The 24567-nt window shown below is 37.1% G+C and overlaps 1 protein-coding gene across 2 annotated transcripts in view; it reads left to right on the top strand.

Annotated features, from left to right (window-relative positions):
• NBDY (negative regulator of P-body association) overlaps positions 1 to 24567 on the top strand; it is a 158409-nt gene that overhangs the window by 51418 nt on the left and 82424 nt on the right. The window contains exon 3 of one of the 2 annotated variants that reach the window (XM_023633765.2): positions 19571 to 23417. The exons of the other annotated variant lie outside the window; for it this stretch is intronic. The gene's annotated coding sequence lies outside the window, so the exon portion shown is untranslated. Of the gene's footprint in view, positions 1 to 19570; positions 23418 to 24567 lie in introns of those variants that run through there. 2 annotated transcript variants of the gene reach the window in all.

Below are 24567 nucleotides of genomic sequence, written 5' to 3' on the forward strand. Positions count from 1 at the left end.
AACTGTAAAAAAACAAGCAGAAATTCTGGATATGAAAAACACAATTAATGAAATAAGAAATAATCTAAAATCCTTAAAAAATAGAGCTGAGTGGACTGCCTATATTTTCTTCTATGAGTTTTATGGTTTCATGTCTTACCTTCAAGCCTTTGATCCATTTTGAATTAATTTTTGTGTATGGCAAAAGATAATGGTCTACTTTCATTCTTTTGTATATGGCTGTCCAGTTTTCCCAACACTATTTATTGAAGAGACTTTCCTTTCTCCATTTTATGTTCTTAGTTACTTTGTTGAAGATTAACTGTTCATATATGTGTGGTTTTATTTCTGGGCTTTCAATTCTATTCCATTGATCTGTGTGCCTGTTCTTGTACCAATACCATGCTATTTTGATTGCTATAGCTTTGTAATACATTTTGAAGTCAAGGATTATGATGCTTATAGCTTTGTTTTTTTTCTCATGATTCCTTTGGCTGTTTGGGCTCCTTTGTTGCCCCATATGAATTTCAGGATTCTTTTTTCTATTTCCATGAAGAATGTCATTAGGAATCAGATTGGGATTGCATTGAATCTGTAGATTGCTTTTGGTAATATGGTCATTTTAACTATGTTTAGTCTTCCAATCCATGAGCATAGAATATCTTTCTGTTTCTTTGTCTTCTTTGATTTCTTTCAATAATGTTCTATATTTTACATTTTATAGGTCTTTCACCTACATGGTCAAATTTATTCCTAGATATTTTATTTTTGTTATGATTGTATCCCTCAAAGGCAGTTTTGTCCCTGGATGAATGCAGAAATTTTTTTTGTAGTGGTGGAACAAAAATGAGGAACATCTTATACGAATGTGATGCTGATATCTCTCCCCAAATATAATTCCTTTACAATTAAAGTAATTATTGATATGTAAGAACTTATAGCCATTTAAAAAAATTGTTTCTCACTATTTTGTAGTTCGTTTTTTCTTTTTTCCTCTCATGCTGTCTTCATTTCTGGTTTGATGATTTTTTTTTGTAGTGGTATACTTTCCATTCTCTTTATCATACTTTTTAGTATCTACTACAGGTGTTTTAGCTGTGGTTACTATGGGGCTTACATAAAACATCTTATAGATGTAATAGTTTATTTTAAGGTGATAACAACTTATAAACTTCAAATGTGTATAAAAACTTTCTACACTAAATTCTCCTCCCCCCACATTTTGTGTTATTAATCTCACAATTTATGTCTTTTATATGTGCTATTGTAGCTGCAATTAGTTTTAATCTTTTCTTCTTTTATCTTTTATACCAGTTTTAAATGTGGTTTATGTATCACTATTTCAGTATTAGAATATTGTGAATTTGACTTTTACCTTTACAGTGGGTTTTATACTTTCATATGTTGTCATGTTATTAGCATCTTTTCTTTTTAACATAACTCCCTTTAGCTTTTCTTATATGACAAGTTTAATGGTGATGAACTGTCACATATTTTCTTTGTCTGGGAAAGTGTTTACCTTTACTTCATTTCTGAAAGACAGTTTTTCTGGGTAAAGTATTCTTGGTTTTCAATTTTTTGTTTCAGCACTTTGATTATACTATCTCACTCTTTCCTGGCCTGCTGGATTTCTGCTGAGAAATCTGCTGATAGCCTTTTGTTGGTTTCCTTGCATGTGAGGAAACTTTTTCTGTTTCTGCTTTTAAAATTCTCTTTGTCTTTTATTTTACAGTTTTGTTATAATGTGTCTTGGAGAAGATCTTTTGGAGTTGAAACTTCTTTGGAGTCCTATGACTTTCATGAACTTGGATGCTGAAATCTCTCCCCAGATTTGGGAAGTTCTGAGCCATTACATCTTTAAATAAGCTTTCTTTTCTTTTCTCCTTCTCTTGTTCCGGGACTCAAATAATAAGTAGATTATTTCTCTTAATAGTATCCCATAATTCATAGGCTCTCTTCATTCTTCTTCTTTCTTTTCTTTTTTTGCTCCTCTCCCTGGATAATGTCAAATATCCTGTCTTTGAGTTCACTGATTTGTTTCTTTTGCTTTGTTGAGTCTGCTATTTCAGCTCTCTATTGAATTCTTCACTTCAGTCATTGTATACTTCAATTCTAGGATTTGTGTTTTAATGCTTTCTATTTCTTTCTTGAGGTTCTCATTTTTTTTCAACTATTGTTCTCCTAACTTTGTTTAGTTTTCTATCTGTTTTCTTGTAGTTCTTCTTATCTTCACTGAATTTCATTAAGAAGATTTTTCTGAATTCTTTGTCAGAAAGTTCACAGATCTCCAGCTCTTTAGAGTCAATTATTGGAGCTTTATTGGTTTCTTTTAATGATGTAATGTATCCTTAATTACTTGTGATTTATGTGGTCTTGCATTGGTGTCTGCATATTTGAAATAAGTGCCTTTTCCAATATTTACATACTTGCTTTTGCAAGAATATCCTTTCACCAGTCAGCCTTTGTAGGGATTCTGGTTTGGCCTTTTGGTGAAGTCTGTGGGCAATCTTGCTGCTAGAATCCACCAGCAGTCAGGTCTGATTCCTGGGTTAACAGGTGGTAGGCTTGGTGCTTGGGTCCACAGACCCAAGACCTGGAGCTTGTGTCCCTGGTGGACGGACTGGTGCTTGGTATGGAGTGGTGGGCCTGGTGGCAGATCCACAGTGATAGGCCCTGTGTCTGTGGGAGTCTTCCAGGAGACTTGGTTCACAGGTGTCAGGCTGGAGACTGGATCTGTGGTCTTTGGCTTGGAACTGGGGTGGGTCATGAGCCTGGGTCTGTGGAAGCTGACCTAGAGCCTAGGTCTGCTGGGGCCAGCCTGGTGCTGGAGTTAGCCTGGAGCCATGGTGTCAGTTAGGAAGCTATGGTCACAGGGCTTGGTCTGAAGAGACTGGTCTGGTGCTATGGTTGGCCAGGAACCAGGGTCTGCAAGAGCTCATCTGGAAGCTGGGTCTGCTGGGGCTGGCCTAGTGCTGTGACAAGCTGAGGGTCAAGATCCAGAGGATTCAGTCAGGAACCTGGATCTGTGGGAGCCACCCTGGCTCTGGCCCTGATTTTCTTCCTGGGTTTCTGGATATTGGCTGGCACTGGTGAGGGTCAGAGGTCTAGGTCCATGGGAGCTGATCTGGCACTGGAGAAAGCTTGGCACCTAGTGCTGCAGGAGTTCTAGAGGCTGGGTTTGCAGGAGCTAGTCTGAATACTGGGTCCACAGGGGTTGGTCAGATGCTGGGTTGGGCTAGGAGCCTGGGTCTGTAGGCACTTTTCTGGTACCTCTGTTCTGAGGGATCAGTTTGGCAGTTTTTGCAATTCTGCCTGAAGCCTGAGGCCATGGGGGCTGGCCTGGCACTTATTTGGGGTGGTGCTGGGGTACAGTGCGACCTCCAGTAGTGAAGTTGGATATTCACTTAACTCATCTTCCCCCAATGGGAGAGTGACCCTCTCTGTGCTGGGCTGCCAGGACTTGGGGGAGGGATGACAGGGGTAATGTGAAACTCATAAGTACCTCTTTAGTGCATCTTTTCTTATTTCTGAACTCCACCTATGTGCTTTAGTCACTCATCTGGAATTTTTAGCTCTTGGGAAAGTATTTTTGTGAATGGGTAGTTATTCAAATTGATATTTCTGCAAGAAGAGGAGCACTGGAAACTCTTATACCAGCATCTTACTAATGTCACTACTTCCTCAGGCTATTAACATCTGTAAACCTTGGGAGTTTGGGAATGGGCGTTTTTTGGGAAAGATTGTTAATCTTTATATATTTTATTGTTGTTTTCTTTGTTTCAATGTCTACTCCGTTGCAAATAAAATACTTTATATAAAACATTCAATCTTCTTTATGATGAAAGATATAAACAAACTTAGAAGACAATTGATACACAATGTGATGACATTTAAAAGACATATAATGGATAAATTATTAGTTTCCAGAATATGTAAAGCACTCTTATATAGTAATACAAAAACACAAATAACTTGATAGAAAAATGGTCAAAGAACAGACAGTTCTTAGGAGAAAAAATATAAATGTCCAATAATGATAGTAATTTAAGGATTGGTGATGTCAGGATCAGGGCAGAGTAAGTTGTTCCCTTTGTCTCTTCTCTCTAAGTACAAACAGTAGCACATCCATTGACCAAAAGAGGACTCTGTTCACAGCACACCAGAATGCCTGAGAGATTGATATATCTATACATCTGAATGTGGGTAAGCTGTACCTCCTGTAGGCAGTGGAACTAGGGAAGCAGAAGTAGTGCTTACTGACACCAGAGGTTCCAGGATCTGTGATTGTGTCTATGAACAGAGGCCCCAGAAATTGAGGTCCATGAATGGAATCCCCAGGAATCCAAGCAGCCCACACTCCTGGAGGTGCCAGAAATCAGTGTGACCCCATGATCAGAGGCTCTTGGAACTGCAAGATACCTGTGACCCACCATTCACCCTCCCTAGTGGTGGGGACTCTGACACTGACCCAGCACTGGGGGCTGCACCCAAGATGCAAATACTTCTGTCAGAGGTGGTGGTGCCTGTGATCTGAGGTTTCAAAAAGAGCACCAGCACCAAAGACGAGAAGCTATAGGAGGAGAGGAAGCACTCTACAGCTCAGTCCCTATCCCACCCCCAGAAGTGGCATATGGCATCAAGACCTGAGGCTTCAGGAAATGCAGCAGAACTCATGACTTAGCCCCTATCCCTCCCCAAGAAGTGGCAGGTGGTGCCTGTGACCTGAGGCTTCAGAAGTCACAAAAGTACCCATGACCCAGTCCCCAGTGGTGACACCCCCAGCATGAGCCCTACCAACAGTAGGGGCTACATACAAGACCACAGCCGCCTGGCAGCAGTGGTAACACCTGTGAACCCAGTGCCCCCAACAGTGCTGCTGCCAGCACTCTCAAATAATCCAGGAGCAGTGGCACAGGTGGTACACACATTATCAACACCCAAGCCCATGTTGTGCCCATAGAGAGCCAGTGGGGGAACATGAAACCCAGGAGACCCAGGAAGCAGTAGAGGTGTTTGCAGACTGATGAATCCAGTAGTGACACCTGCAACTACAGTGACATTGTAAGCAGCAAGAGATCAGTAATCTCACAGGCAAAAGCAGCACAAGGAGATCATTGACCTTGCCTATAGCAGAGGCAGTGGAGGGGGAAAGTGCAGTCTCTCAAAAGCAACCAGAAGCAGCTCAGAATCAAGGTAACCAAATTCTTAAGCAAACAATAAAGATGTTTACTACTACAAAAGTCCTAGCAGAACAACTCATCAAGCACCATGAGCTACAGAACATGGTACCACAGAAAGAAAGTGACAACTCTCCAGAAACCAAACTGGAAGTCATGGAAGATTGTGACCTGACATAGAATTAAAAATACCTGCCATGGAATTGGATGACGACATAAGGAGATGGAAACACATTCCATGTACATGGATTGGAAGAATAAACATAGTTAAAATGTTCGTTCTACCTAAAGCAATCTACAGATTCAACGCTATCCCAATCAGAATCCCAATGACATTCTTTACAGAATTAGAACAAAGAATCCTAAAATGTATATGGGGCAACAAAAGACCCCGAATTGCTAAAGCAATCCTGAGAAAAAAGAACAAAACGGGAGGCATCACAATCCCTGACTTCAAAACTTACTACAAAGCTACAGTAATCAAAACAGCACGGTACTGGTGCAAAAACAGGTGCACACATCAATGGAACAGAATTGAAAGCCCAGAAATAAAACCACACATCTACGGACAGCTTATCTTCGACAAAGAGCTGAGTGGATACAATGGAGAAAAGAAAGTCTTTTCAACAAATAGTGCTGGGAAAACTGGAAAGCCATATGTAAAAGAATGCAAATTGACCATTCTTTTTCACCATTCACCAAAATAAACTCAAAATGGATCAAAGACCTAAAGGGGAGACCTGAAACCATAAGGCTTCTGGAAGAAAACGTAGGCAGTACACTCTTTGACATCAGTATTAAAAGGACCTTTTCGGACACCATGTCTTCTCAGAGAAGGGAAACAATAGAAAGAATAAACAAATGGGACTTCATCAGACTAAAGAGCTTCTTCAAGGCAAATGAAAACAGGATTGAAACAAAAAAACAACCCACTAACTGGGAAAAATATTTCCATGTCATATATCTGACAAAGGCTTAATATCCATAATATATAAAGAACTCTCACAACTCAACAACGAAAAATCAAACAACCCAATCAAAAAATGGGTTGGAGGCATGAACAGACATTTCTCCAAAGAAGATATATGGATGGCCAATAGGCACATGAAAAGATGTTCATCATTGCTGATCATCAGGGAAATGCAAATCAAAACTACACTAAGATATCACCTTACACCCATTAGAACAAACATATCTAAATCTAACAGTAACAAATGTTGGAGAGGTTGTGGAGAGAATGGAAACGTCATACACTGCTGGCGGGAATGCAAACTGGTGCAGCCACTATGGAAAACAGTTTGGAGATTCCTCAAAAAATTCAAAATAGAACTACCATGTGATCCAGCCATTCCACTACTGGGTATCTATCCAAAGAGCTTGAAGTCAGCAATTCCAAAAGTCCTATGCACCCCAATGTTCACTTCAGGATTATTTACAATAGCCAAGACATGGAAGCAACCTAAATGCCCATCAACAGATGAATGGATAAAGTAGTTGTGGTATATGTATACAATGGAATACTACTCAGCAGCAAAACAGAACAAAATCATCCCATTTGCAACAACATGGATGGACGTTGAGGGAATTATGTTAAATGAAATAAGCCAGCTAGAGAAGGATAATCTGTGTATGACTACACTCATATGATGAATTTAAAAATGTGGACAAAGAGAACAGATTAGTGGCTACCAGTGGAAAGGTGCAGTGGGGGGGTGGGCACAAAGGGTGAAATGGTGCACCTACAACACAAATGACAAACATTAATGTACAAGTGAAATTTCACAATATTGTAACCTATCTTTAACTCAATAAAAAAATACCTGTCATGGGGGGCTGGCCCAGTGGCACAGTGGTTAAGTTCGTATGTTCCTCTTCTTGGTGGCCCAGGGTTTGCTGGTTTGAATCCTGGGTGTGGACATGGCACTGCTTGGCACACCATGCTGTGGTAGGCATCCCACATATAAAGTAGAGGAAGATGGGCACGGATGTTGCTCAGAGCTAGGCTTCCTCAGCAAAAAAGAGGAGGACTGGCAGTAGGTAACTCAGGTCTAATCTTCCTCAAAAAAATAAATAAAAATAGAATTACCTGTCATGAAGAAACTCAACAATTTACAAGAAAATTCAGGAAGACAGTTCAATGAGCTCAGGAATAAAGTTAATGAACAGAAGGAGTACTTCATCAAAGAGAGAGAAATTCTAAAAAATGAACAAACAGAAATTCTGGATATGAAGAACAGAATTAATGAGATAAAAAATAAACTAGGAAGCATTAGAAGTAGAGCAGACCATATGGGAGAGAGAATTAGTGAGCTTGAAGATAGAAATCCAGAAATGACTCAGGTGGAAGTGGAGAACTAAGACTTCTAAAAAATAGAGAAATTATACAAGAAATATCTGACTCAATTAGGAAAAGCAATATAAAGATGCTGGGTATCCCAGAAGGAGAAGACAGGGAGAAAGCAGCAGAGAGTCTATTTAAAGAAATAATGGCTGAGAATTTCATAAACATGGGGAAGGAATTGGATATACAAGTACATTAAGCTAATAAATACCTAATTATATCACTGCAAAAAGACCCTCTCCAAGGTACATTCTATTAAAACTGTCAAAAGTGAATGACAAAGAAAGAATATTAAGGGCAGCCAGAGAGAAATAAATAACTTACAAAGGGACCTTTGTCAGGCTATCAATGGATTTCTCGGCAGAATCTCTATGGGCTAGAAGAGGGTGAGCTGATGTTTTGAAAACACTGAAAGATAAAAACTATCAGCCAAGAATACTCTGTACAGAAATGTTGTCCTTCAGATATGAATAAATAAAAACTTTCCCAGACAAAGAGAAGCTGAGGGAGTTCATCATCACTAGACCTGCACTACGATAAATGTTGAAAGGAGCCCTCCCACCTGAAACAAAAAGGAAAAAGTTTACAAGTATTTGAGCAAGGTGATAATTAGACATACAAAAATCAGAAATTTGCAGCTCTATATCACAAGTTAGCAAGCAATTGTAACACAAAAGATAAAGTGAAAGAAAGCATCAAAATGAACTATAAACACTTCAATTTGATAACAAACTCACAATACAAAAAGATAATTCGTGACAACAAAAATATAGAAGGGGAAGGGGAAAAGGAAAGAAGCTGCATGAACACATGGAGATAAGATACTATGAGTAGAAAAAGGACTATTTAATCTATGAGATCTTTTATACAAATCTCATGGTAATCACAAAACAAAAAATCAGAGCAGTCACAAAACATTAAAAAAGAGGAAACTGAAAAATACATTACAGAAAATAACCGAACTGAAATGGCTGACAAAAACACAAGGAAAAAGAAACAATGGAAATATTTAACAATAAGAAAACAAAAGATAAAATGGCAGTATTAAGCCCTCAGATAGCAATACTCACTCTAAATATAAATGGAATGAATTCACCAATCAAAAGACACAGTGGCTGGATGGGTTAAAAAACAAGGCTCAACAATATGCAGCCACACGCGACTCTTCTCAACCCTAAGACAAATATAGGCTCCAAATGGGGGGATGGAAGATGATACTTCAAGCAAATGGCAACCAAAAGAAAATGGGTGTAGCCATATTTATTTCTGACAAAATACACTTCAAACCAAAAAAGATAATAGTGGATGACAATGGACATTACATATTGATAAAAGGGACATTCCACTAAGAAGACATAACATTTATTAATATATATGCACCCAGCCTGTGAACCTTAAAGTATATAAAGCAACTATTAACAAATCTAAAGGGAGAATTTTAAAGCAACACAATAATAGTAGGGGAATCTGTTTTTTTTCTAACTTCTATTTTTCATTATTTTTTTAAATTGCGGTAATATTGGTTTGTAACATTATATAAATTTCAGGTGTACATCATTATATTTCAATTTATGTGTAGATTACATCATTTTCACCATCCTAAGACTGACAATCCGTCACTACACACATGTGCCTCACCACCCCTTTTTCTCTCCTCCCTCCTTCCCCTCTGGTAACCACCAATCCAATCTCTGTTTCTACGTGTTTGTGGTTTTCATCTTCTACTTATGAGTGAGACCATACGGTATTTGACTTTCTCTCTCTGACTTATTTCACTTAGCATAACAGCCTCAAGGTCCATCAATCTTGTCACAAGTGGCCGGATTTCATCATTTCTTATTGTTGAGTAGTATTCCATTGTGTATGTATACTACATCTTCTTTATCCATTCGTCCTTTGATGGGAACCTAGATTGCTTCCAATTCTTGGCTGTTATGAATAATGCTGAACATAGGGGCGCATGTATCTTTATGCATTCATGTTTTCATGTTCTTTGTATAAATACCCAGCAGTGGAATAACTGGATAGTATGATGATTCTATTCTTAATTTTATGAGGAATCTCCATACTGTTTTCCATAGTGGCTGCAGCAGTTTTCACTCCCACCAGCAGTGTATGAGAGTTCCCTTCTCTCCACATCCCCTCCACCACTTGTTTCCTATCTTAATTATAGCCATTCTGATGAGAGTGAGGTGACATTTCACTGTAGTTTTGATTTGCATTTCCCTGATAGTTAACGATGTTGAGCATCCTTTCATGTGTCTGTTGGCCATCTGTATATCTTCTTTGGAGAAATGTCTGTTCAGATCTTTTTCCCACTTTTAACTGGGTTGTTAGTTTTTTTGTTGTCGAGATGTACAAGTTCTTTGTATATTGGATATTACCCCCTTATCTGTAATATGGTTTAAAAATATCATCTCCCAGTTGTTAGGCTGTCTTTCCATTTTGTTGATTGTTTCCTTGTTGTGCAGAAGGTTTTTAGTTTGATGTAGTCCCAGTTGTTTATTTTTTCTATTGTTTCCCTTGCCTGGACAGTCATGGTACTTGAAAATATGGTGCTAAGACTGATGTCAAAGAGTGTACTGCTTATGTTTTCTTCTGGAAGTTTAATGGTTCCAGTTCTTACATTCAAATCTTTAATCCATTTTATTTTTGTGTATGGTGTAAGAAAATGTTCTACTTTCATTCTTTTGCTTGTGGTTCTCCAGTTTTCCAACACAATTTATTGAAGAGACTTTCCTTTCTCCATCATATGTTCTTGACTCCCTTGTCAAAAATTAGCTGTCCTTAAATGTATGGGTTTATCTCTGGCATCCCAATTCTGTTCCATTGATCTGTTAGCTTATTTTTGTGCCAGTACCATGCTGTTTTGGTTATGATAACTTTGTAGTACATTTTGAAATCAGACAGTGTGATACTTCCAGCTTTGTTGTTTTTCCTCAGGATTCATTTGGCTATTTGGGCTCTTTTGTTGTTACATATAAATTTTAGGATTCTTTTTTCTATTTCTGTGAAAAATGTCGTTGGAAATTTTATAGAGATTGCATTGAATCAGTAGACTGCTTTAAGAAATATGGACGTTTTAACTATATCAATTCTTCCAATACAAGAGCATGGAATATTTTTCTACTTCTTTGTGTCTTCTTCAATTCCTTTCAACAATGTTTTATAGTCAATGTACCATTCTTTCACCTTTTTGGTTAAGTTTATTTCTAGATATTTTATTATTTTTGTTGCAACTGTAAATGGGATTGTATTCTTGTTTTTGGAGGAAGATTAGCCCTGAGCTAACATCCGCTGCCAATCCTCCTCTTTTTACTGAGGAAGACTGGCTCTGAGCTAACATCGGTGCCCATCTTCCTCTACTTTATATGTGGGACGTCTACCACATCATGGCTTGCCAAGCGGTGCCATGTCCACACCCAGGATGTGAACCAGTGAACCCCAGGCTGCCAAAGCAGAATGTGCACACTTAAACACTGTGCCACCAGGCCGGCGCCAGGGATTGTATTCTTAATTTCTCTTTTTGTTACTCTGTTGTTAGTATACAGAAATGCAACTGATTTTGTATATTGATTTTGTATCCTTCAACTTTAGTGCTTTCATTTATTACTGATTTTTTTTAAGTTGACTTTGTACTCTGCAACTTTGCTGTCATTGTTGATTATCAGTAATAGTTTTCTGAAGGATTCTTTAGGGTTTCAATATATAAAGTCATGTCATCTGAAAACAGAAAGACTTTCACTTTTTCAGTGCCTATTTGGATTCCTTTTATTTCTTTTTTTTTTTTTTTTTTTGCCTAATTGCTCTGGTCAAAACCTCTAGTACTATGTTGAATAAGAGTGGTGAGAGTGGGCACCCTTGTCTTGTTCCTGTTCTCAGAGGGATGGCTTTTAGTTTTTCCCCATTGAGTATGATGTTGGCTTTGGGTTTGTCATATATGGCCTTTATTATGTTGAGGTACTTTCTTTATATACCCATTTTATTGAGAGTTTTTATCAGGAAAGGATGTTGGATCTTGTCAAATGCTTCTCTACATCTATGGAGACTGTCATGTGGTTTTTGTTCCTCATTTTGTTAATGTGATATATCACATTGATTTCCCGATGTTGAACTATCCCTCTGTCCCTGCTATGAATTCAACGTGATCATGGTGTATGATGTTTTTAATGTATTGATGTATTCTGTTTGCCAGCATTTTGTTGAGGAATTTTGCATCTATGTTCATCACCGATATTGGCTTGTAATTTTACTTTTTGTGTTGTCCTTGTGTGCCTTTGGGATTAGGGTGATTTTGGCATCATAGAATGTGATAAGAATATTTCCGACTTGCTCAACTTTTTGGAATAGTTCGAGAAGAATAGGTAATAAATCTTCTTTGAATGTTTGCTAGAATTCTCCTGACAAGCCATCTTGTACTGGACTTTTATTTTTGGGGAAGTTTTTGATTACTGTTTCAATCACTTTACTTGTGCTTGGTCTATTCAGATTCTCGACTTCTTGATTCAGTTTTAGGAGGTTGTAAGAGTGTAAGAAATTACCTATTTCTTCTAGATTGTCCAGTTTATTCACATATACTTTTTCATAATATTCTCACAATCTTTTTATTTCTGTGGTATCCATTGTAATTTCTCCTCTTTCATTTCTAATTTTATTTATTTGAGCCTTCTCTCTTTTTTTATTAGTGAGTCTGGCTAAGGGTTTCTCAATTTTGTTATCTTCTCAAAGAACCAACTCCTTCTTTCATTGATTCTTTTTACTGTCCTTTTGTTTCAATTTTCATTTATTTCTGCTCTAATTTGTATTATTTCTCTCATGCTGGTGAGTTTGGGCTTTCTTCTTCTTTTTCTAATTCTATTAGGTGTAGTTTCTATTGTTTATTTGAGCTTTTACTTGTTTGTTAACATTGGATTGTATTGTTATAAATTGACCTCTTAGGATTGCATTTCCTGCATCTCATATGAGTTGGTATCACGTGTTTTCATTCTCATTTGTCTCCAAATATTTTCTTGAATTTTACCTTTATTTCTTCAACAACCCATTCCTTGCTCAGTAGCATGCTGTTTAGTCTCCACATTTTTGATCCTTTCCTAGCTTTTTTATGTAGTTCATTTATAGTTTCATAGCATTATGGTTGGAGAAGATAGTAGACATGATTTCCACCTTAAATCTTTTGAATTTTGCCTTGTTTCCCAATATATGGTCTATCCTTGAGAATGTTCCATTTGCACTTGAGAAGAATGTATATTCTGCTATTTGGGGCTGGAGTGTTGTATATATATATATATCAAGTTCACCTGGCCTAGTTTTTCATTTAGTTCCACTATCTCTTTGTTGGCTTTTTGTCTGGTTTATATATCCATTGATGTATGTGGAGTGTTAAGATCCCTTACTATTATTGCTTTGTTGCAAATATCTCCTTTTCGGTTTGTTAATAGTTACTTTATGTACTTGGGTGCTTCTGTGTTGGGTGCATATATGTTTTTATGTCGTCTTGGTGGAGAATCCTTTTTATCATCATACAGTGCCCTTGATGTCTCTCTTTAGCTCTTTTATCTTTAAGTTTACTTTGTGTGATATAAGTATGGTAACACCTGCTTTATTTTGTTTGCCATTAGCTTGGAGTATCTTCTTCCATCCCTTCATTCTGAGCCTATGGTTGTCTTTAGATCTGAGATGTGTTTCCTGGAGTCAGCATACTGAGGCATCTTGTTCTTTAATCCATCCTGCCACTCTGTCTTTTTCCTTTATTGAGATTATGATAGTTTACAACCTTATGAAATTTCAGTTGTACATTATTGTGTGCCAGTCGTATTGTAGGTGCACCAATTCACCCTTTGTGCCAACCCCCTACCCCCATTTCCCCTGGTAGCCATTAATCTGTTCTCTTTGTCTACATGTTTAACTTCCACATATGAGTGGAGTCATAAAGAGATTGTCTTTCTCTATCTGGCTTATTTCACTTAACATAGTACCCTCAAGGTCCATCCATATTGTTGTGAATGGGACAATTTTATCCTTTTAAATGGCTGAGTAGTATTCCATTGTATATATATACAATATCTTCTTTATCCAATCATCAGTTCATGGGCACTTAGGTTGCTTCCACGTGTTGTCTATTGTAAATAATGCTGCAATGAACATAGGGGTACATGAGACTTTTAGAATTGCTGATTTCAAGTTCTTTGGATAGAAACCCAGTAGTGGGATGGCTGGGTCATATGGTATTTTGATTTTTAATTTTTTGAGAAACCTGCAAACTTTTTTCTGTAGTGACTGCACCAGTTTGCATTCCCAGCAGTAGTGTATGAAGGTACCTTTTTCTCCACAACCTCTCCAACATGTTACTTTTTGTTTTGGTTATTTTTGCCATTATAATGGGTGTAAGGTGATATCTTAGTGTACTTTTGATTTGCATTTTCCTGATGATCAGTGATGATGAACATCTTTTCATGTGCCTATTGGCCATCAGTATATCTTCTTTGGAGAAATGTCTGTTGATGTCCCCTGCCCATTTTTTGATCAAGTTTGATTTTTTGTTGAGTTTTGTGAGTTCTTTATATATTATGGAGATTATCCCTTTGTCGGATATATGACTTGCAAATACTTTTTCCAATTGGTGGGTTGTTTTTTTTGTTTCAATCCTGTTTTCCCTTACCTTGAAGAAGCTCTTTAGTCTGATGAAGTCCCATTTGTTTATTCTTTCTATTGTTTCCCTTGTCTGAAAGGATCCTTTTAATACTGATGTCAAAGAGTGTACTGCCTACATTTTCTTCTAGAAGCCTTATGGTTTCAGGTCTTACCTTTAGGTCTTTGATCGATTTAGAGCTTATTTTGGTGAATGGTGAAAAAGAATGGTCAATTTTCATTTTTTACAGGTGGCTTTCCAGTCTTCCCAGCACCATTTGTTGAAAAGACTTTCTTTTCTCCATTGTATGCCCACAGCTCCTTTGTTGAAGGTTGGCTGTCCATAGATGTGTGGTTTCATTTCTGGGCTTTCAATTCTGTTCCATTGATGTGTGCACCTGTTTTTGTACCAGTACCATGCTGTTTTGATTACTGCAGCTTTGTAGTGTGTTTTGAAGTCAGGGACTGTGATGCCTCCAGTTTTGTTCTTTTTTCTCAGGATTGCTTTAGGAATTCAGGATCTTTTGTTGTCCCATATGAATTTTAGGAGTCTTTGTTCTAGTTCTGTAAAGAATGTCATTGGGATTGTGATTGGGATGGCATTGAATCTGATCTGTAGATTGCTTTAGGTAGTATGGACATTTTAACTATGTTTATTCTTCCAATCCAGGTGCATGGAATGTATTTCCACCTCTTTATGTCATCATCAAATTCTTTCAGGAAAGTCTTGTACTTTTCCTTGTATAAGTCTTTTCATTCATTAATTAAATTCACCTGAAGGTATTTTATTCTTTTTTGTTGCAGTTGTGAATGGTATTGTGTTCTTGAGTTCTTTTTCTGTTAGTTTGTCATTAGAGTATAGAAATGCTACTGATTTATATAAGTTGATTTTATACCCTGCAACTTTGCTGTAGCTGTTGATTATTTGTAAAAGTTTTCCAATGCATTCTTTGGGGTTTTCTATATATAAGATCATGTCTTCTGCAAACAGCAAAAGTTTCAATTCTTCTCTCCCTATTTGGATTCCTTTTCTTCCTTTCTCTTGCCTAATTGTTCTGGCCAAAACCTCCAGTATTATGTTGAATAAGAGTGCTGATAGAGGGCATCCTTGTCTTGTTCCTGTTCTCAGGGGGGTGGCGCTCAGTTTTTGCCCATTGAGTATGATGTTGGCTATGGGTTTGTCATATATGGCCTTTATTGTCTTGAGGTAATTTCCTTCTATCCCCATTTTCTTAAGAGTTTTTTTTATCACAAATGGCTGTTGGATTGTGTCAAATGCTTTCTCTGTATCTATTGAGATGATCATGTGGTTTTTATTCCTCAGTTTTATTGATGTGGTGTATCACATTGATTCAGTTGCAGATGTTGAAATATGCCTGTCCTTGGTATGAATCACACTTGATCGTGACGTGTGACCCTTTTGATGTATTGCTGAATTCGGGTTGCCAAAATTTTGTTTAGAATTTTTGCATCTATGTTCATCAGCAATATTGGCCTGTAGTTCTCCTTTGTCATGCTGTCCTTGTCAGGCTTTGATATCAGAGTGATGTTGGCCTCATAGAATGTGTTAGGAAGTGTTCTATCCTCCCTAATTTTTTGGAATACCTTGAAAATTATACGTATTAAATCCTCTCTGAAAGTTTGGTAGAATTCCCCAGGAAAGCCGTCTGGTCCTGGGGTTTTATTCTTTGGGATGGTATTAACTGCGGTTTCAATCTCTTTCCATGTGATTGGTCTGTTCAGATTGTCTGCTTCTTCTTGACTTAGCTTTGGGAGATTGTAAGAGTCTAAAAATTTATCCATTTCCTCTAGGTTATCCATTTTGTTGGCATATAGTTTTTCATAGTACTCTCTTATAATCTGTTGTATTTTTGTGGAATCTGTTATTTCTCCTCTTTCATTGCTAATTTTGTTTATGTGAACTTTCTCTCATTCTTTCTTTGTAAGTCTGTCTAGGGGTTTGTCTATTTTATTTATCTTCTCAAAGAACCAGCTCTTTGTTTCATTGATCCTTTCTACTGCCTTTTTTGTTTCAATAGTCCTTATTTCTGCTCTCATTTTTATTATTTCTCTTCTGCTGACTTTGGGCTTTGTTTGTGCTTCTTGCTCTAATTCAGTTAGCTGTAATTTGAGATTGATTATTTGGAATTTTTCTTGTTTGTTAAGATGTGCCTGTATTGCAATGAATTTCCCTCTTAATACAGCTTTTGCTGTATCCCATATGAGTTGGTATGGCATGTTATCATTTCCATTTGTCTCCAGATGTTTTTTTATTTCTTCTTAAATTTCTTCAATGATCCATTGCTTTTTCAATAGCATATTGTTTAGTCTCCTCATCTTTGTCCCTTTCTCAGCTTTTTTCTTGTAATTACTTTCTAGCTTTATAGCATTATGATCAGAGAAGATGCTTGTTAGTATTTCAATTTTTTATAATTTATAGAGGCTTGCCTTGTTTCACAACATATGGTCTATTCTTGAGAATGTTCCATGTGCACTTGAGAAGAATGTGTATTCTGCTGTTTTTGGAAGGACTGTTCTATATATGTCTATTAAGTCCAACTATTTTAGCTTTTCATTCAATTCCACTGTTTTCTTGTTGATTTTCTGTCTGGATGATCTGTCCAATGATGCGAGTGGGGTGTTAGATCCCCTAGTATTATTTTGTCATTTTTCCATCTCCTTTTAGGTTTATTAATAGTTGCTTTATGAACTTCGGTGCTCCTGTGTTGGGTGCATAGATATTTATGTGTTATTTCTTCTTGATGTAGTTTCCCTTTAATCATTATATATTGCCCCTCTTTGTCTCTCTTTTTCTGCCTTATCTTAAAATCTACTTTGTCTGATATAAGTATTGCAACACCTGTTTTCTTTTGTTTGCCATTAACTTGGAGTATCATCTTCCGCCCCTTCACTCTGAGCCTGTATTTCTCATTGGAGCTGAGATGTGCTTCCTGAAGGCAACAAATTGTTGGATCTTGTTCTTTAATCCATCTTGCCACTCTGTGTCTTTTTATTGTAAAGTTCAATCCATTTACATTGAGGGTGATTATTATTGTATGACGCCTTAATGCTGTCATTCTGTCACTCACTTTCCAGTTTTCCTGCATTTCTTTTGTTTCTCGTCGTTTGTCTTTTGGGATAATCATTGAATTACGTAGTTTTTTATGCTGTGTTTCTTAGTTTTTTCCTCATTTATTTTTTGTGTCTCTGTTCTGCTTTTTAGTTTACTGGCTACCCTGAAGTTTGTATTCAGAATCTCGTGCACAACATAGTCCATTTTCTGAGGGCCTCTTATTTCCTCAGTCTAAACTGATTCAGTCCCTTTCCTCCTCCCCTAAGTTATTATTTTCATATCTTATTCCAACTTGTGTTGTGAGTTTGTGGTTAAATTGACAAGATTGTCTTTGTTTTTGGTGTTTTCCTTCCCTTTATACTAATGCTATAGTTGAATATTTGCTATCCTATTCTGATTTTATCTGTCTCTTTACTCTGTGTTTTGTGACCACTTTCTCCCCTTTTTTCTTTTTTCAGGTATGAGGGTCTTCTTGAGGATTTCTTGTAGGGGGGCTCTCATGGCTACAAAGTGTCTGAGCATTTGTCTGGGAAAGATTTAATTTCTCCCTCATATCTGAAGGATATTTTTGTTGAATAGAGTATTCTTGGCTGAAAATTTTTATCTCTTAAGGTTTTGAATATGTCATTCCATTCTCTCCTAGCTTGTAAGGTTTCTGCAGAGAAATCTGCTGAAAGTCTGATGGGGTTGCTCTTTAGGTTATTTTCTTCTGCCTTGCTGCCCTGAGTATTCTTTCTTTGTCATTCATTTTTGCCAGTTTTAGTATTATATGCCTTACAGTAGGTCTTTTTACATTGACAAATATAGGAGATCTAAAAGCTTCCTTCACACACATTTCTGTCTTATTCTCTAGATTTGGGAAATTCTCTGCTATTATTACTTTAAGCACACTTTCTCTTCCATTCTCCTTCTCTTCACCTTCCTGAATACCTATAACTCTTATGTTGCATTTCGTCATTGAGTTGGATATTTCTTGGAGACCATCTTCATTTCTTTTAGTCTCAGTTGTCTCTCCTCCCGTCTGGAGCAATTCAACATATCTATCTTCGATATGCTGATTAACTCCTCTATGGTGTCCACATGAGCATTCAGGGAATCCATATTTTGTTTTATCTCTTCCATTGTGTCTTTCATCTCCAGTATTTCTGATTGCTTATTCTTTATAGTTTCAACCTCTTGTGTGAAGCAATTTCTGAACTTGTTGAATTGTTTCTCTATATTCTTTTACCTCATTAAGTTTTTTGACGATAGCTATTCTGAATTCATTGCCATTCAGTTTACTTATTTCTGAGTCCTCAGGACATAATTCTGAGTATTTATTGTTTTCCCTCTGGTGTGGAGCTTTGATGAACTGCTTGATGCTGGAACTATGAGTTTTCTCCATTGTGATATTATTCGGTTGCTGTTACAGCCTATTGCCACTAGATGGGTGTTGAGAGCCACATATTCTGAGCCTTCCACCTTCAGCCAAGATGGCGTGGCACAATCAGGGTTGGGGGTGTGCTTTCTCTTACATGCAGATCTGAGTTTCCCAATCAGCTCTCACTATCTGGTCTCCTGGGGTCTTGGCTTGATGAAGTCAACCTACACAAAAGCTTTCACCCTGTTATAGGGCTTTCCTCTAGGCTGCATGGGTGCTAGGGAGTGCTGGGTGGTCCTGCAGATGTAAGACCCCTCCCCCACTCCTTCCCTCACAGAGCATCCCACAGCAGTGATCCCAGTCTTTAGGGGAGGGAGTGAAGTTCCCTCTTACCCCATTCCAGCTCCTCTGAGGGGGGCTCCAGCCTCTCCACCCTCCATTCTTTGACTGCTGTGACTCTCCCAGGATTCCTGTGCTATTAGGATGTTTTCCGTTGTAATATGGTTGCTCCTTTTTGTTGTATGTCGGAGGGGAGAGAGTCCCAGGCAAGCTCACTCCACCATGATGCTGACATCACTCTATTCATGTATTTTTTGTGTAAGTAAATAAAAATAGATTTTCTAACGACTATAACAATGTGTTGATGTGTACTAGGCACAGAATGGGACCAGTTGATCTATCATGGAAGCCTAGATAAACAGAATACACAGAGGTACACATCCCAGCACTTTTCTCAGGGAAAAGTGCTTAGGGTGATGGAAACATCTGGTCTATATGACACAAATCTTCATTGTTCAGGCAAATACATCATGTAGAAAGCTAGATGCCAGTTATCAACATCCCATAACTTTGATTTGATGTTTATGAAGGAAAACTAATAATTGTGCTTCACTAGTAATCTTGCTTAGAAGGAAAAGGGGTGTTATCTTCTCAACAGACATGTCTGATGTATATGATAATAGCATTTTTCAATATAAATTAATATATTGTCCTTCTCTTTTTATATCTTTCAGTATTATGATATAATCAGCATAATTTCACCTCCTGCATTTGGATGATTTCTGGGACATGACCAAGGTCAGGCTGTGTACCTCTAAGATTGAAGGCTATGGCTTGGATCATGGTGAACTCACCAAAGCAAATAACTCCTGTGAGATGGTCCTGAAGCAACAGATCAGTGCTCTCCTTTGGTGACACCTAGTCATTTCTGTATAACCTTGACTTCCTATAAATCCATTATGGTTCCAATAAATTTTATCTCTCATTGCTGTATTAGTTCTATATGACTACTATCTAGTAGATTGTGAATTTTCAGTACATGTTTCATAATAATACCAAATATAAAATATTACTAAAATTGGTACCTTCTTCCTACAAATGGCCATCCACCCATTCTTTGTAGTGTGAAAATATCAGGAAAGTGGGGAGAGGGTAAGGCATAAAATCTGGGAAATATGTTCCCAGCACTTTCTCTTCACTTTATTGTCAATTTTCCTATGGTATGTACCTATCTCTTCTATGGTATCCCTTATTCTTCTACCTCTTAACTATTTTCCTGGTCAAGATGGCTGATGTGCTTGTTATTTGTAATTTTCCACTTTACTTATAAAATGTTCTATATTAAATGGGATATCTTAATTAAAAATTATATAAATTATGATTAAAAATGCAAGAAGAGAGGGAAAATTTCAGTCAGCAACTTTCAATATTCACATAGTTCATGAATTGTTCAGAAATTAGAGAAAAAATTTAAAGTTAATTTTGCTCAGATCTTTACAGACATTAAATAATTTAACAAAATTACAGTAAATAAAACAATGCATTACTGGCATAGAAATATGTACACAAGTCATGTAACAGAATATAAAACCCAGAAATGGCTGCAAGCTTATATAAGAATTTAAAGGTGGCATTTCAGATTAGTGGGGAAGGACTGAATCATTCATCAAATTGTGTTAAGAACATCTGACTGATCATATCAAAAAATAACAAATTAGATCTCTCCTCACATACCATAAATTTATTTATTTATTTATTTGTTTGTTTGTTTATTTTTTGAGGAAGATTAGCCCTGAGCTAACTACTGCCAATCCTTCTCTGTGCTGAGGAAGACTGGCCCCGAGCTAGCATCCATGCCCATCTTCCTCTACTTTATACATGTGACGCCTACCACAGCATGGCTTTTGCCAAGTGGTGCCATGTCCGCACCTGGGATCTGAACCGGTGAACCCAGGTTGCCGAGAAGTGGAATGTGCCAACTTAACTGCTGCCTCACTGGGCCAACCCCATACCATAAATTTAAATGGAAGGCATCAAGTCACAAAAATGTTATAAGAATACTTTGATGAGTACAGTTGTCCCTTGATATTCACAGGGGATTGTTTCCAGGAGTCCCAGTGGATACTGAAATCCATGGATGCTTGAGTCCCTTTATATAAAATGGAGTAGTGTTTGTATATAACCTACACGCATTCTCCTGTATACTTTAAATCATCTCTAAATTACTTACAATAACTAATACAACGTAAACGTTATGTAAATAGTTGTTATATTGTAGTTCTTAGGGAACAATTACAAGGAAAAATGTCTGTATTGTTCAGGATGACATAACCATCGTAGGTCTTTTGCTCCACAGTTAGAATCTGTGGTGGCAGATCCTGTAGATATAGAGGGCCCACTCTGTTTACATTATTGTGGAATGGGCATAATTCCATAGACAAACATAATTCAATCTTTCAAAGCATATTGATTAAATATTTACAATAAATGCTATACCAAGTACTTGGAATATAACAGTAGGTAAGATAGCAGTCAGTGTAGCTTATGGTCTAACAGGGAGGGCAGATCATTAAACAAGTTATAAGGAATGGCTGGACCCATGTACTCAAGTTACCCTCAGAGATCTCTCCTTATCTCTCCCTATCTCTCAGTTCAGCTTTCCTTTGCTTACTTCATTTTCAGCAAGTCTCTTTCTTCATATTGAGAAAGATGGCACCCCAGCACCTTCAGGATTACATTAAATTAAGCTCACACACTCAGAACTGCCCATAAAGTACTCAGTTTGACCTTTCTTGGAACACATACCAATTTATAGACTAATCACTACCCACCATAGTAGGTCCTCTGACTGGCCAGTCTAAGATTATATCCCCACACTATGCAGATGAAGGTGAGGCTCCTTGATTGACAGTCTGACCAGAGTCATACATACTGAATCAGGGAGAGACAATTCCCCATAGGAAGGGACACAGGGCAGATTAAAAAGTAACATATGTTTACTATAAATGATGAATAGTAATTAGGCAAATAAGGAGAAGGGGGAAAAGGGTGTCATTCAGAGAGAACAACAATGTGAAATCCCAAAGATGAAATAACATTGCCTATTTGACAAATTAAAAGACAATTTAGCTAAAATAGAAAGTAGATGGAGTGGTGTGAAATCAGACAAGAGAGATAGCTAGAAGAGACCGTAAGGAGTTATGTAAATCATATTACAGAATTTAGACTTTTTACCAAAGGGTTTTTTTATGGCACTAAAATATGCATTATATAAAATTTACCACTTTAACCAATTTTAAGTGTACATTCTCATATACTTAGTGTGCGACCATCACCACCATCCATCTCCAGAACTTTTTCATCTCCCCAAACTGAAACTCTTCCTAAACTGAAACCGTTAAGCAATAATTCCCCATTTATCCCTCCCCCGGTCCCTAAACACCACCATTCTACTTTCTGTTTTATGAGTTGAACTACTCTAAGTACCTCATATCAGTGTAATCCGTACATTTGTCTTTTCGTGTATAGCTTATTTCCCTTAGAATAATGTCTTCAAGGTTCATCCATGTTGTAGCAGTATATAAGAATTTCCTTCCTTTTGTAATTGGTAAAATATGCACAACATAAAAATTAATATCTTCGCCATTTCTACTTATACAGTTTAGTGGTATTAAGTACATTCATATTGTTATGCAACCAATCTCCAGAACTCTTTATCTTGCAAAACTAAAATTCTATACACATTAAATAAGTCCTCATTTCCCCCTCCCACCAGCCACTGGTAGACACCATTCCACTTTCTCTATGAGTTGCACTACTGTAGATACTTCATTAAGTAGAATCATACAGTATTTGTCTTTCTGTGATTGCCATATTTCACTTAGCATAATGTCCTCAAGATTCATCCAGTTAGTAGCATGACAGGATTTCATTCCTTTTTAAAAATCTTTTTAATTAAAGGCTATATTTTTAGGGAGGTTTTAGGTTTACAGAAAAATTGAGTGTAAGGTACAGAGTTTCCATTTATCCCCTGCCCTCGTGCATGCATAGACTCACCCATTATCAACATCACCAGAGTGGTACATTTGTTACAATCGATGAACCTACATGGACCCATTGTAATCACCCAAATTCCATAGTTTACATTAAGATTCACTCTTGGTATTTTTACATTCTATAGGTTTGTACAAATGTATAATATGTGTGCATCATTATAGAATTGTACAGAGTATTTTCACTTGTACAAAAAATTCTCTGTGCTCTGCTTATTCATCCCTCCCCTCCCCACTCCCAACTGCTTGCAACCACTGATCTTTTTAGTGTTCATAGTTTGCCTTTCCCTGAATATTGTGTAGTTGAAATCATGCAGCATGTAGCCTACTGTGATTGGCTTCTTCCACTTAGTAATATGCATTTAAGATTCCTCTATGTCTTCTCATGGCTTGATAACTCATTTATTTTTAGTGCTGAGTAATATTCCATTATCCGGATGTACCACAGTTTATAAATCCATTAACCTACTGAAGGACATCTTGGTGCTTTCAAGTTTTGGCAATTATAAATAAAGCTATTCTAAATATCTGTGTGCAGATTTTGGTGTGGACATATGTTTTCAAATCCTTTGGGTAAGTACCCGAGGAGCACAATTGCTGGACTGTAGGATAAGTGTTGGCTTTGTTTCATAAGAAATCACCAATTGTCTTCCAAAGTGGTTATACCATTTTGCATTCCAATCATCAATGAATGTGAGTTCCTGTTGTTCCATATCTTAGCCAGCATTAGCTACTGTCAGTGTTCTGGATTTTAGTCATCCTAATAGGTGTGTATTGGTACCTCATCGTTGCTTGAATTTGTATTTCCATAATGATGTCTAATGTGGGGCATTTTCTTATGATTCTTTGCCATGTGAATATTATGTTTAGTGATGTGTCTGGTAAGGTCTTGGCTCATTTTTTAATCAGATTGTTTGTTTTCTTATTGTTCAGTCTTAAGAATTCTTTGTATATTTTGAATAACAGTCCTTTATCAGATGTGTCTTTTATAAATATTTTCTCCTCTGTCTGTGGGTTGTCTTCCTCTCATTCTCTTGGCATTGTTTTTACAGAGCAGAAGTTTTTTAAAAAATTTTAATGAATTCCATCTTATCAATTATTTTTTAATGGATCCTGCCTTTGGTGTTGTAACTAAAAAGCTATCATCAGACCCAAGGCCATCTAGGTTTTCTCCCGTATGATCTTATAAGAGTTGTACAGTTTTGCATTTTACCTTTAGGTCTTTGATCTGTTCTGAGTTAATTTTTGTGAAGGGTGTAAGGTCTGTGTCTAGAATAATTTTTTTTTTGCGTGTGGATGTCCAGTTTCTCTGGCACCATTTGTTGAAGAGATTTTCTTACTGCACTGTACTTTCTTTGCTCTTTTGTCAAAGATCACTTGACTATATTTATGTGGGTCTACTTCTGGCTTCTCTATTCTGTACCGTTGATTTGTCTATTCTTTGGCCAACACCACACTGTCTTGATTACTGTAGCTTTATAAGAAGTCTTGAAGTTGGGTAGCATCAGTCTTCCAACATGGTTCTTCTTCATCATTGTGTTGGCTATTCTGGGTCTTTTGTTTTCCCACATAAACTTTAGAATCAGTTTGTTGATATCCACAAAATAACTTTCTGGGATTTTGATTAGGCTTTCATTGAATATATAGATCAAGTCGGGAATAACTGACATCTTGAAAAT

This window comes from Equus caballus, chromosome X, assembly GCF_041296265.1.
Source record: "Equus caballus isolate H_3958 breed thoroughbred chromosome X, TB-T2T, whole genome shotgun sequence".
NCBI lineage: Eukaryota > Metazoa > Chordata > Mammalia > Perissodactyla > Equidae > Equus > Equus caballus.